The following is a 13,188-nucleotide window of genomic DNA, read 5'->3' as shown; positions in this document are numbered from 1 at the left end:
GGTAGCGTTCCAAGTGTGCCCCTCTGCTGCCATCTCGTGGCCCTTTTGGGAATAACATGTTAGTGGCAGGTCAGCAGGAAAAGTGGTTGACCGTAGTAGAATACCAATGAATGTTGATTGCAATGTAATTTAGACGTGTATTTAGCAACTTTTATATATAAGGACTAACTAGTTACCTTTTGTTCCTAATTTCTATGTTAACAGCAATGACAGAAAGAAACATACTGTATATAATTTCAGTCCTTTGAAAATTGTTAAAACTTGCCCCAGCACAGGATGGTTCCTTTGAATAAATGTCCCAAGTGTGGCCCTCTGCTGCCATGTCATGTGTCACTTGAGATGACAAATCTTATTGTCCCACCCATGTGGCCATGGCTCGCCTCCTGGTTGTGGCCTGACGGTCAGTTTCCTTGCACTCGTGGGCCCCACTGCACTCCGATGGCTGCAGGGAGAGGAGGACGGTCCACGCTGCACTGGACAGCGAAGCTCAGACCTTTGACCCCTGTGGGTGATGCAGGGCCCTCCTGGCAGCTGGTCGCTCTCCCAGGCTGTGTCTGCTGCTGTTGCCACAATATTTAACAATTTTAGCAAAGCAACCTAATTTCATCTGAATGAGTACGTTAATGAAATTCGGAAAAGTTTATTAGTTTAGTTTGCATACTGTAGTCTGTAGGATTGCCTACCAAAAAGTAACATTCCACGAAGGTTGCACTTTTCATAAATGTCCTGTCTCTATCTCCCATCTTACCTCTATAAGACCCTGTTTCCCCACACTCCCAAAGGTCCTATATACCTGATATCACCTCAGTGTCCGGTATTCATTGTACTCATGCACGTGTTCAATGTTGAATATCTTGTGTTGATCTTGTAATGTCTTTTAAAATTATTACCTCACATGTGTTAGAGCCCACACGGTTTGCGGAAAATAATCTCTTTTTAATCCCCAACAGTTTTGAAAAGCTGGCAGTGTGGAATGAATGGTGAGACAGTGCCAACTCCTGAACCTGTTGCAGCTGAGAGATCATGGACGTCTGCCCTCCAAGGTCAGCATCCTTTTTCTTGACTCTGTCTTTTGGCCTATTTCTGCTGGGTTTGGTAAAATTTTGCAGTTTGCACTTAGAGAGACAAGGGTTTTATCTTATTGAATTGCAGGGCTGTTTACAATGGGAGGATCCGGTTCACCTCCTGCCTCTGGCCTCTGGCAACAGGGGCCTCGCAAAGGGCCCCAAGTCCAAAGTCTGGCCTTGGCATCCTGGTTATGGATCTGCGTCCTGTGTCCAGGGCCTGTGCTTCAGAGTCAAAATGTATTCAGTTTGGGTCTACAGTCCTGCACCTCTTAGAATGTGGCTTTGTGTCCTAGGTTTGCATGTGAGGTCCATTTTGGTTCTGGTTAATGGAATCTGGCATTAAGGGTCCAATGTCAGTCCCTGGCATCTGGTGTTTGTCCTCGGACTTCATGGTCTGGCTTGGGTGAGGGCACATGGCTTTGGGTTTGGGGCTTTGGGCTTGGCATCCTGGTTTTGGTTTGGGTTTGCTCCAGGGTCAGGCTTTTGAGTCAAAGGTCTGTGTCCAGGGTCCTGAATTTGGCTGTGGTGTCCGGTGTCTGTCAAGAGATGATCATTGTGTGAAATTCAGTGCTAATGTGAGTCCCCAAGTGTATGGAGTTGAGACAGTTTAGTGAAAGAGGTGGGAAAATACCTTGGCAAGTGGAATGGCAAAAGTGAGTTTGATAGGTAAATAAGGACAGTGATTTACAGCAAGGTAATAAATCTGAGGCCCTTATCTTCCCTGACCAAGGACATTGGAGAGCAAATGGTTCACACATTCCAGACCACACAGGGGAAGACCCACCTCAGTCCCAGCCCTTCTCTGGTGACTTTTCTGAAGGAGAAGGTCCCCAGAGCAGGACCCTGATCACTCCGTGTGCTCGTTTTGTTGCATCAGCACATCAGTGACACCCCTGGCCCTGGAAAGCTGAGTACTCTGTGCAGATGACTCTTCTAAGACCTCCTCTAAAGTCTTCAACATTGGAAAACAGGTAAAACCCTAAAAAAAGGACCCCGTGTGAGCTGTTCATTGAGCACACATGCGCCTTCCCTTCTCTTGTTTGCTGCCTATCTTCACTTTGTTTCTCCCTATCTCCAAAGGTCCCCAGAAGGCCTGCAGTCAGGGGAGCAGCCGCAGCTCGTCTGGTCTCACCCCCTGATCCTGTCTCCAAGGACCTTCTTTGCGTCTAGCTTTTCTGTTTCTCAAGAAGCAGCTCTGCCTGTGCTCACTCTTGTTGCTGTGATTGTGCCTCTTCTCTCTGAAGCCCTTTCTTTGTTTCACTGTCCTTTGATTTAACACACAAACTCTCAAAATTCCCTAGCTTTGTGTTGTGAAATTCTGGTGCAGGACATCAAGAACCTACATATATAAGACCTTTCCAGGGCGAATCCCCCCTTGGGTCCAGTCCCTTTTCGGTGACAGAATAACCAAATTTTTAAAAAAGATTTTATTTATTTGTCTTTAGAGGGGAAGGGAAGGAGAGAGGGAGAGAAATATCAATGTATGGTTGCCTCTCATGCTTCCGCTGCCAGGAACGGGGAACTGGCCTGCAACCCAGGCATGTGCCCTGACTGGGAATCAAACTGCAATTGTGTGGTTAGCAGGCCCACGCTCAATCCACTGAGCTACACCAGCTAGGGCTAGAATAACCAAATTTTGTCTGTTCATTTACCTGTAGATGGACATTTGAACACTTTCTACCTTTCAGTTGTTGTTAACAGTGCTGTTATGAATAATCATGTATATGTTTGTTATAACATTTGTTTTCTGTTTCTCAGATCTATATTTTGAAGTAGAGTTATTGAACAGAGTAGAATAATTTTTTGAGGAAATGTCAGACAATTTTATACAAGGTCTGCAATATTTTACATTAACAAAAGAAATGGTCAGGTGTTCTAATATTAGTTTGTGATCATAAACATTTCTCAGTTTTGCTTTCTCATTATAGCCTTTGTAGGGTCTGGGAAAGGGTATTGTGCTGGGATGTAGCCATGGAACATCTTCTCTGGTATTTTTTTGCCACTTCTATGAATGTCTTCTCATTAGAAGGGACTAGTCAAGCTTTTTAAAAATATAAATGTCTGCCTGGGTGTTACAGCTCAGTGGTTGAGCACCTGCCTGTAAACCAAAGGGGTCTCTGGTTCCATTCCCAGTCAGGGCACATGCCCTGGGTTGTGGGCCAGGTCCCCAGTAGGGGGCATGTGAGAGGCAACCACAGGTTGATGTTTCTCTCCCTCTCTCTCCCCTCCTCACCCTCTCTAAAAATAAATAAATAAAACGTTTAAAATAATATAGGTGTCTCTTCATTGATGAGTCATACAGCTCTTTGTTGTGGAAGAAAGAGTCTGATCGAAAGTATAATGTGCAACCTTTTTCTTCAATTTTGTGGGTGGTCTTCTTATGCTGTGAATAGCTTCTCCTGCTACCCAGAATTTTTTAATCAGGAGGACACCACATTTACTCATTTACGTTCACCAGTTTTGCTTTCTCATTGTAGCCTTTGCAGGGTCTGGGAAGGGGTATTGTGCTGGGATGTAGCCATGGAACATCTTCTCTGATGTTTTTGTGTTTTTTTACCATTTTTATGAATGTCTTCTCATTAGAAGGGACTATTCAAGCTTTTTAAAAATATAGATGTCTGCCTGGGTGGTATGGTCCAGTGGATTGAGCACAGGCCTGTAAACCAAAGGGTCTCTGGTTCGACCCCTGTCAGGGCACATGCCTGGTTTGCAGGGCAGGTCCCTAGTAGGGGGTGTGTGAGAGGCAACCACACACTGATGTTTCTGTCCCTCTGTTTCTCACTTCTTCCCCCTCTTTTAACATAAATAAATAAAATGTTTAGAATAATATAGGTGTCTCTTCATTGATGCGTCATAAAGTTCTTTGTTTTGGAAGAAAGAGTCTGATCGAAAGTATAATGTGCAACCATTTTCTTCCATGCCATGGGTGGTCCTCTTACTCTGCGAATAGCTTCTCCTGCTGCCCAGAATTTTTCAATCAGGAGGACACCACATTTACTCATTTACTTTAACTGATCTTGCTGTGGAAGAGTAGCCATAATATGCCAGCATCAGCCTCACGCATCTCAGGTCTTATGTGCACCATCATTGCATCTTTTAACTTGCTTGTTTTAATATAATTTGTTTTACAAAAGTCTGCTTTATGGTTTTAGACATGAAATGATTACTGCTGGGGTCCAGCCTCGGCAGGTCTCAGGGTCCCCAAAGGATGGACAGTGCAGGTGGCGAATGAAGAGCCAGACACCCGACTGGATGCCGGAGAACAGCCAGCCTCTGTGGGTCTGACCAAACTCACAGAGTTTGATTAAGCTTTATTTTTATAGAGATTGTTGCATAATATTAAAGGAACAGGTGCATAGCATGATCAGTTAAGCAGAAAAAATCAATACAGAGGTAACTAGAAAAAGTACAGGAAATTCCATAGATTCAGTTATGTTAAACAAAGGTTATTTTGACTAGGAGAGCCATTAATCAGACAATTAGAAATAGCTGTATGTACAGAGTTTTAAATGTCTTATTGTTTATTAAAGTTCTTAGAATTTGGCATGGGTCAAAAGGATACGCTAGACTGGATGGCGGTTATAGAAAATTTATTAAAAGGCCTTTGTGGTGTCTAACTTAGCTATCTATCTTTCTGTCTAAAATATTACTTTATGTACTTTGGACTCTAACTCCTTAGCAATTGTTTCTACGTGCTCAGTTTGTAATAGTTAACCGGCTTCTCCTGCTCCTTTACCTGTCTGATCCCAATAATACATATTCCTGTCCAAGGTAGAGGAGGGGCTGTGACTCCATCAACCTGTAGACGTTCAGGGGCTAACCCATCAGGCGGCACTGTTGTTCTCTGGCCAAGAAGTCATTTTGCACAACCTCATTGGAATTCTGTGGATCATTGGACCTGAAATACAGGTGTCCAAAAATCCCACCACCTATTAACCGCAAAGACAGACATGCAGGGAGAGATAGACAGTCCAGCCACAGCTGCCTCTGCTGTGCAGATGCATCTCATCCGTCCCGACTGTGTTGAGGGACGGCTGTTGGTCAGCTCCCAACAGATTTTATTTCAAGCGTTTACAGGTTTAAATAGGAGCATACACTGTTCTCTGGAGCGTGATGTTCAGAGCCAGGCATCTGGAGTCAGGGACAGACTTCAGACACCTGGTCTGGTGTCTGGTGCGTGGCATCATTCAGGGTTAGGATTAGGGGTTGGGGTTGTGATGGATACCATGACTTGTCTTTAACCTCATTTGAAACTGTCGTGTTAGACTGTATCATAACAGGTGTCCTATCAGCGTGTGATAAAAAAAATCTCACCACAAGTGGTGAATGCATGGTTAGCTGTTTTCACAGTAAAGATGCATGAACATATGCAACCTTTTCGGCCCCTTTGGTTTAGTCATTTCAAGAAAGGTACAAGCACAACTGTAAGGCAAGGAGAGATCTGCGGTGTGTGTGGAGACTGTGCTGTCACTGATGAAACATGTTAGAAGTGGATTGTGAAGTTTCATGCTGGAGATTTCTCCCACAGGTAGGCAGACCAGGGGCAGTGGAGAGCCCTCGAGGGCAGATGTTCACTGAGGGCAGATCACATCATGGCAGATGGGAGACAGGCAACATGTTGAAAGTGTCCTAATCAGGCTTTGAAAATCATTTGCACCAGCATGGTTACATGAATTGCTTTGCTGTTTGGGCTCCACAGGAGTTAAGCGGGATGGTGGGGGACCTTCATGAGTGGGTTTCCACAAGTGGTTCTCCACCAAAATGTAAGCAAAACGTTTCATTTCCATGAAGAGTGGGGGGGGGGGCGCGAATCTTTGCTATTTGAGAATAATGTGAAATGGGAGAGGTTGTGGGCAAACAAAGGAACTACCACTTGCCCCTCCAAAGGGCGGTCTTCACCCAAAGGAGGTGATGATGCCCTTGTGGTGAATTTGGGAGGGAGTCCTGCAGTAGGAACTGGTTTTGGAAAGCCAGCAGGTTCCTGGTAACGCGTGTTACTCCCCGTCAGACCAACTGAAAGCTCCACCCGAGGGAAGGAGTCGGAAAATTTATGAGCAGAAGATGCGGAAGGTTAGGGTTAGGTGGGAGAGCACATTTCTCTTTGTTGACCAGGGAAAACGTTTCCTGCCTGGTTGCGCAGTCCTGATTCCTCCACAGTGCTCAGAATATGTTGTTCCCTCCCCCACAGCCATTTAATTCGTCTCTCTGAATTTTTCTTTACGGAGAGAAATTTCTACTCCCTGGAAGACTGCAGAAGACACCTGGAAGGAAGAGTTCTCTGCTCTGAAAGAGAACAATGTTGTGGGACAATGGAATGGTGAAATCGCGTGAAGGTGGCAGAGGGCAGTGAAGAAAACTTTGGAGGGTAAAAAGCCAAGGCACCTTTGAGCCAGGCCATTAATAAGCTATGCTTTGTATCTGTCGGTCTCTGCTGCCATCTCGTGGCCATTTGGGGAAATGATGCCTTTTTTGCAGCTCTGCAGGAAAAGTGGGTATGGTGTTTCATCTAGGAATGTGGAATCCAATTTACATGTACATTTCATCAGTTTTAAAAATAAGGACTTTTTAGTAACCTTCTGTTACTGATTTCTAGATTGACTGCAGTTAGTGTCAGCTGTATGCTTTACATAATTTCAATTTTTTGAAGTTTGTAGAAACTTGCTTTACAGTACAATATGATCACTGAAAAAATGTTCCAAGTGTGCCTCTCTTCTGCCATCTGGTGTTCACATTGGGAAAACATCTCGGTGCAGATCAAAAGGAAACGTTGGGTATAGTGGATCATCCCTAAATGTTGAATCCAAATTTGCTGCTCATGTTAAGTTTTTTTTTAAGGTTTTATTTATTTATTGTTAGAGAGAGGGGAGGGGAGAGAGAAAGAGAGGGAGAGAAACTCTGATGCACACCAAACTGAGAATCTGGCCCACAACCCAGGCATGTGGCCTGACTGGGAATCCAACCATGACCATTCAGTTCACAAGCCTGTGCTCAGTCTGCTGATCCACACCAGCCAGGGCTCATGTGGAGTTTTTTTATATCTCTACAGGGTTTTTTGGGGGGAGGGGGGAGTAAACAAGGCTGCAGGTTCGATCCCTGGTCAAGCTGCATGCAAGACTCAAGCAATGGCTCTGACTGGTGTGGCTCAGTGGGCTGGCCATCTATCTGCCTGCAAATCGAAAGGTCACCAGTTCCATTCCCAGTCAGAGTACGTGCCTGGGTTTGAGGCAGGAGATGGTCAGGAGGAAACTCTGGGGGTGCTCCAAGGCTAAGGGTAAGGACATCGATACAGGACAGAGGCCCTGTTCTAAGACCAGTTGTTCCCACGTTCTAGAAAAGTGCTGAATCATGGCTAATCATAACTGCACCTGCACAGAAGATGCTACATGACCCCTGGTTCATTATAATAAATCAGCCTTGTGGGACCCCCTTCCCTGGTGGTCAATCAAGGAAGATCATGGGAGACCACATGCGCAGTAGCTTTAAAGTAATAGAACTACTTGTACATGGGCAATAAAACCCTGCCAAAACTAGCCAAGAAATACCACCCTGTAAGTATAGAATCCCTCCAGCCCCTGAGATCAATCTCTATTTGGAGCTCCCATGTTCTGTGGAGTATACTATCACTTAATAAATCTGCCCTGTCTGCTATAAACTCTCTGTGTTCAATTCAATTTTTTGCCTGTGATCACCAAGAACCTGGTTACCTGTGCCCACCTGTGACAGGTTGTGGGTCAGGTCACCAGTTGGGAGTAAATGAGAGCCAAAGGATAGATGTCCCAAATGAAAAATAAATCAATACATTTAAAAAACTAAACAAAACACAATTTCTATGTGGATCTGTATATAGTGATGGACCCTGTATACTTTTCCATCCATCTGTCTATTCACAGGGCATCAATCCACTGTTGTACTTACTGCAGCTTCATAATACAACACACCTTTTAATTCTTTCTTATTTTAACAGGCAAACTTAAATTGAGCTTGTTTTACTTTAAAAATTTTTGCTCAGCCCTGGCCAATGTGTCTTAGTTTGCTGGAGCCTTGTCCTGTTGGGTAGGATAGAGAGCAAACCCAGGCAAGGAGGAGGAGGGAGACATGTCTCACCCACCGACTCAGCCGCCCTGAGCCTGATCTGACAGTGCCAGGTGTTCGGAACATCACAAGAAACACCGTGGTAGCACGGGAGGAGGGAGACCTTGAAGTTCTATGTATTGTTTACCTGTCTGGGGAAGAAAGCCTTTGAAACTGTGTGTTCATTCCAAGGTCTGGTTGGTAGGTGGGAGGGGGTCCACAGCACCCAAAGAAAAAGCCCACAAAACAACTTTGTTTACTTGCCTACTTCTGGTCACTGTCTATTTTACAAAGGAGTACCTAATGTTTACGAAAGCCTGTAACTGCCTGTAACTTTGGGTAACTGCCCCAACTTTAACTGGCCTCTGTCACGTGTCTGTTTTACAACAAGATGAACAAATGGGGTCTGGAGTGAGATAAGAATTCAGACTAACAGACCCCCGACATATCTGAGTTTGGGTAGTCATGTCCCCCGCGGAAGCCGGCACCACCTTTACCCACCAATCAATATGCAAGTTCTTCACCCCCATCCTGTCAAGTATATAAGTCCTCGGGACCAAGGACCTGAGGCTCTTGCCACACTTGCCCTTGCCCGTTGCTGCCCTTACCTTGCCCTGCCCAGAATCTATGCCTCTCACCCCGACCTTGGCAAGGCCCGTTCTTTTCCACGAGTACATATCACTAGTAAACCCTGCTTGCTCACTAATAGACTGGCTGATCTGTAATTCTTTGCTGCATCAGCAAGAAGAACCAAGTTCCTCCCATAAACTGAAAGATTGTAGTTCAAGCTCTAGTCAGGGCACATGCCTAGGTTTCGGGTTCGGTCCCCAGCGAGGACAAACGTGAGAGGCAAGCCTTCGATGCTTGTCTCTCACATCGATGTTTCTCTCCCTCTCTCTCTTTCTCCCTTCCCTTATCTATGAAATCAATAAGCATGTCCTCAGGTGAGGATTAAAAATTTTTTTGCTGGTATTTTACTCTAGATCATATATTTCTAGGTAACTGTGGGAAATGGAGATCATTATATATTTTTCCATCCAAGAGCATGCTGTTACTTTCCTGTTGTTTAAGTGTCTTTTTGAAAAGAAAAAGATTTTATTTATTTTTAGAGAGAGGGAATGGGAGCTGGAAAGAGAGACAGAGAGAAACATCAATTGGTTCCATCTTACACACCCTCAGCCAAGGAGCTAAACCTCAACCCAGGCGTGCGCCTCAAGTGGAAATCAAACCAGTGAGCTTCAGGTCTGCGCCTCGGCACCCAAGCCACTGAGCTACCCCAGTCGGTGTTGTTCAGGTGTCTCTTATTGGGGAGCATGTTATGAATCAGTTCATACTGACCTTGCACATTCTTGTTAAGTTTATTCACAGGTGTTTTACCAGTTTTGTTGCTATTGGGTGTTTTTAAAAATTGTATCTTTAACTTACTCTTTTATATGTAAAACATATTTAATTATTTAAATATGCATGTAATTTCTCCCACACGTTACTTAATTCTATTATTTGTAATAATGTAAAAGTCTAATGAGTTTCAAGGTAAGTAAGCTACTGTGTAATAATAAAAATCACAGTATTTTAGTTATATATAACTTAAAAATAGCTAAAGCTTGGGAGAAAACATGAAGAAATAAGACAATGTGAAGTGGTAGAAAAATTCTTTTTGTGAGTTATAAGTTCATTATTGATTAAATAAACTAGTAACAGCATTCTTAGCGTTTTCAATGAGTTAGGGCCTAGATGCATGGTGGTCTAGAATTCAGAAGTATTTTGTAAGTGAAATTGTGCCCCTTGTAGATAATCTAAGAAACTTAAAATATGGCAAATGTCCACATTTTCAAAAGGGAAATTTTAGATGGTGCATTCTGGGAACTAAAAGACTCAGATTATTGATCCTAGTTACATTGTAGAACAGCTGTTGGAGAGTGGTGTGTGGGCAATGAGAAGAAGCAGTGACCCTCAGACATGCACTGTGGCCTACCACAGTGTGCTTGTTAGCATCCATTACCTCTGTTCACTGCTGGCCAGTTAAACCCTCCCTCACCTCTGTCCTCATGACAATCTGAAATGTGCTCCTGCTTTACCTGATGTCCCCCTGGGGGCAAAATCGCTGGTGCTTGAGAACCACTGACCTTGACCATTTGTAGAACATGAATGATCTGGCTTTCGTATACAGTATTTTTATTATCACTTAGTTTAAGTTATTTCTAATTACAATTGTGATTTATTTTGGGGGGTTAGTTAGAAGTTTATTTTATAACATACAAATAAAAGGACTCTCTAGTTACCCTCTGTTTCTGATTTCTAGATGATTAGCAATGAGACCAAGTAACATACCTTCTATAATTTCAATGAAGTGAAATTTGTTGGAACTTGCTTTATAGAACAATATGGTTAATTTTCTTATTTGTGTTATTTTATTTTTTCTCTTCCTAGTCCAAAACTATAACCATGGGCATTTAGAGTTGTCACAGGTGGGCACGGATAACCAGGTTTTTGATGATCACAGACAAAAAATGGAACTGAACACAGAGAGTTTATAGCAGACAGAGAGAGCAGATTTGTGATACTACGCTCCACAGAACGTGGGAGTGGGCCGACTCTGAGGAGAGATTGACCTCAGGGGCCAGAGGGATTCTGTTGTTATGGGGCAGATCCTTCCCGGGTAGTTTTGGTGGCTTTTATTGTGCATGTACAAGTAGTTGTATTATTGCTTTAAAGTTACTGCACATGTGGTCTCCCATAATTTTCCTTGACTGGAAAATCCTTTCCACTGGAGAAGGGGGTTGCACAATGTTAATTTATTATAATGCTATTATAATGAAGCAGGGGTCATGTAGCATATTCTGCGCAGGTGCATTCATGAGTCACCATGATTCAGTGCTTTTCCATAAAGCAGGAACAACCAGTCTCAGAACAGGGTCTCTGTCCGGTATGGATGTCCCTTATCTCAGCCCTGGGCACCTCCAGAGTTTCCTCCTTCCTGACTATCTCCTGCCTCAGAGTTATACAAATGGCACTTTCAAAGAAAAAAAAAAACCACAAAATACCAAGACACCCAAGTGAGATGCTGCACAGAGACAAACCACAGTCAGGGGCCTTGGTAAAGGTAGGGATGCGAGCCAGGGGTCAGGGGCTGGGTGGCTCCTCACAGGCTCCTAGCTGACGGTCAGCTTCATCCCACCCCAAGACCCAGAGTCCAGTCAGACAGGGAGCTCCGATCCTGCCAGCAGGGGCCAAACACCTCTCAGCCCTGATCCCAGGTGCACCCCTGATCCCAGGAGCACCCCTGGCAGGAGGAGGAGGCAACAGTGGCTGTGAGAGGCTGTGCCAAGACTGAAGACCCTCAGGCCCTGAGTCTGGCTGTCAGCCCTGCAGGGCTGGGACTGGATCCAGAAGTCAGACCTGGAGTGTCCTCTACTGCCAGTCTCCCCCACCCCCAACCCCCTCCGTCACAGCCCCTCTGACTGTGTTTCCGAGGGGAGCAAACTTATCCGTCCTGAGTCAGGCCTGTGCAATCTTCAGTGGAGTCCAGCTGGAGTGCCCAGCAGCCCCAATTGAGATCCCAACATCTACCCATCACCTTGGGGACAGAGCTGGGTTTACTGCTCGTGACCATTTAGATGGGAGAGTAGTGTCCAGACGTGCCTTCACATTTCTGTCACTGGGACAAAAGCACAAACCCCTGCCATTCTGTGTGTGTCCTGGCATCTCTGTCTTGGGATCAAAGGACAAAAATGGTGGCTTCCTTTAGAGAGGGGAGGGCTTCCCAACTGTAACAAGCCCAGCAGTAGTGGCCCCCTAGTTAAAAAGAAACTGGCTCCCGCCCCCCTCACTCCCTGTCTCTGGGACTGGACGAGTGTGATGCTGGAAGTGCAGGAGCCCCTCGCTACCAGGAGGACAAAACACAGGCCCAGGAAGACAGAGCAGAAAGACAGGTGAAGCTGTGTGCCTGGTGCTGGTGCTGCTGCCGGGCTGCCTGGCAGCCATATCCCTGGGCCTGGACTGTGTGACGGAGCCGCAGGCCAGTCGTGCTCTTGAACCATCCTGCTGTCATTTCTGGGCATGTGGCTGAAGGCGTTTCTGCCTCATAGATTTGAGCCATGCAGGTAAAACCTGCTGCTCAGTAGCCTGGGACTGATGGTTCTTCCTGGTCAGCCAAGACCCTGAGCAGAGATCTGAGGACTTGGCTGGTCTGGCTGCTGTCTGAACAAGCACTGACCACAGGGAGGCTCATGTGTCACGGCTGCTGGACTGTCACAGGAAGGATGCCTGGGCCCATCCCCAATGCCACTGTGATGGGAATTTGTGGTCGGAGTCAGAGCCCCTCTCCTGACCTCAGAGCATCCGGATTTTGTCATGGACTCTGCCTGCTCCACTTGTCTCCCCATTTGAGTCACTCACTGCCCAGGCCAGAGATGGCTGCCCTTACCCTGTGACAGTGAGTCGATGGGTCCCAGGGATGCCCAGAGGGTTCTGAGTCACGGGGCTGAGGACCACAAACCTGGGCAACACTGCAGCTCAACACAGGAACAAATGAGCCACCAGTGGACACACTTCATGGGCCGGGTACTGGCCCCCGCTGGATATGGTCAGGCTGGAAACGGGAGGGTGTCAGTGATGTATGAAGCCCTGTGGGGCCCAGGTACAAGGACAGTGCATTACAGAAGCTGCTGCGTTGTGAGCTTCATGAATGCCACATACAGATTGGGTGCACCTGTCCCGGGAGAAACTCAGTCCTTCTTGCCAACGCAATAAAGGATGACAGATCAGCAAGTGTATTAGTGTGCAACAGGGTTTATTAGTGACACTTTCTCATGGAAGAGGACGACTTGCTGAGACGAGAGTGAAAGACAAGAAGTTGGGTGGCAAGAGCACCAGGTCCTTTGTCCTGAGGACTCATATAGTTGGTGCGATGCGGCCAAGAACTTACATATTGATTGACGGGTAAAAGTGGTGCCAGCTTCCACAGGGTATGAGACTACTCAAATGTAGGTATGTGTGGGGGTCCTTAGCCCAAATCCTTATCTTGCTTCAGACCCAAGTTGGTCATCTT

Source organism: Sturnira hondurensis, unplaced genomic scaffold, assembly GCF_014824575.4.
Source record: "Sturnira hondurensis isolate 20B ecotype Veracruz unplaced genomic scaffold, ASM1482457v3 Scaffold0006496, whole genome shotgun sequence".
NCBI classification, from domain to species: Eukaryota; Metazoa; Chordata; class Mammalia; order Chiroptera; family Phyllostomidae; genus Sturnira; species Sturnira hondurensis.
The sequence above is the reverse complement of the archived record's forward strand: the minus strand, read 5'-3'. Positions refer to the sequence as shown.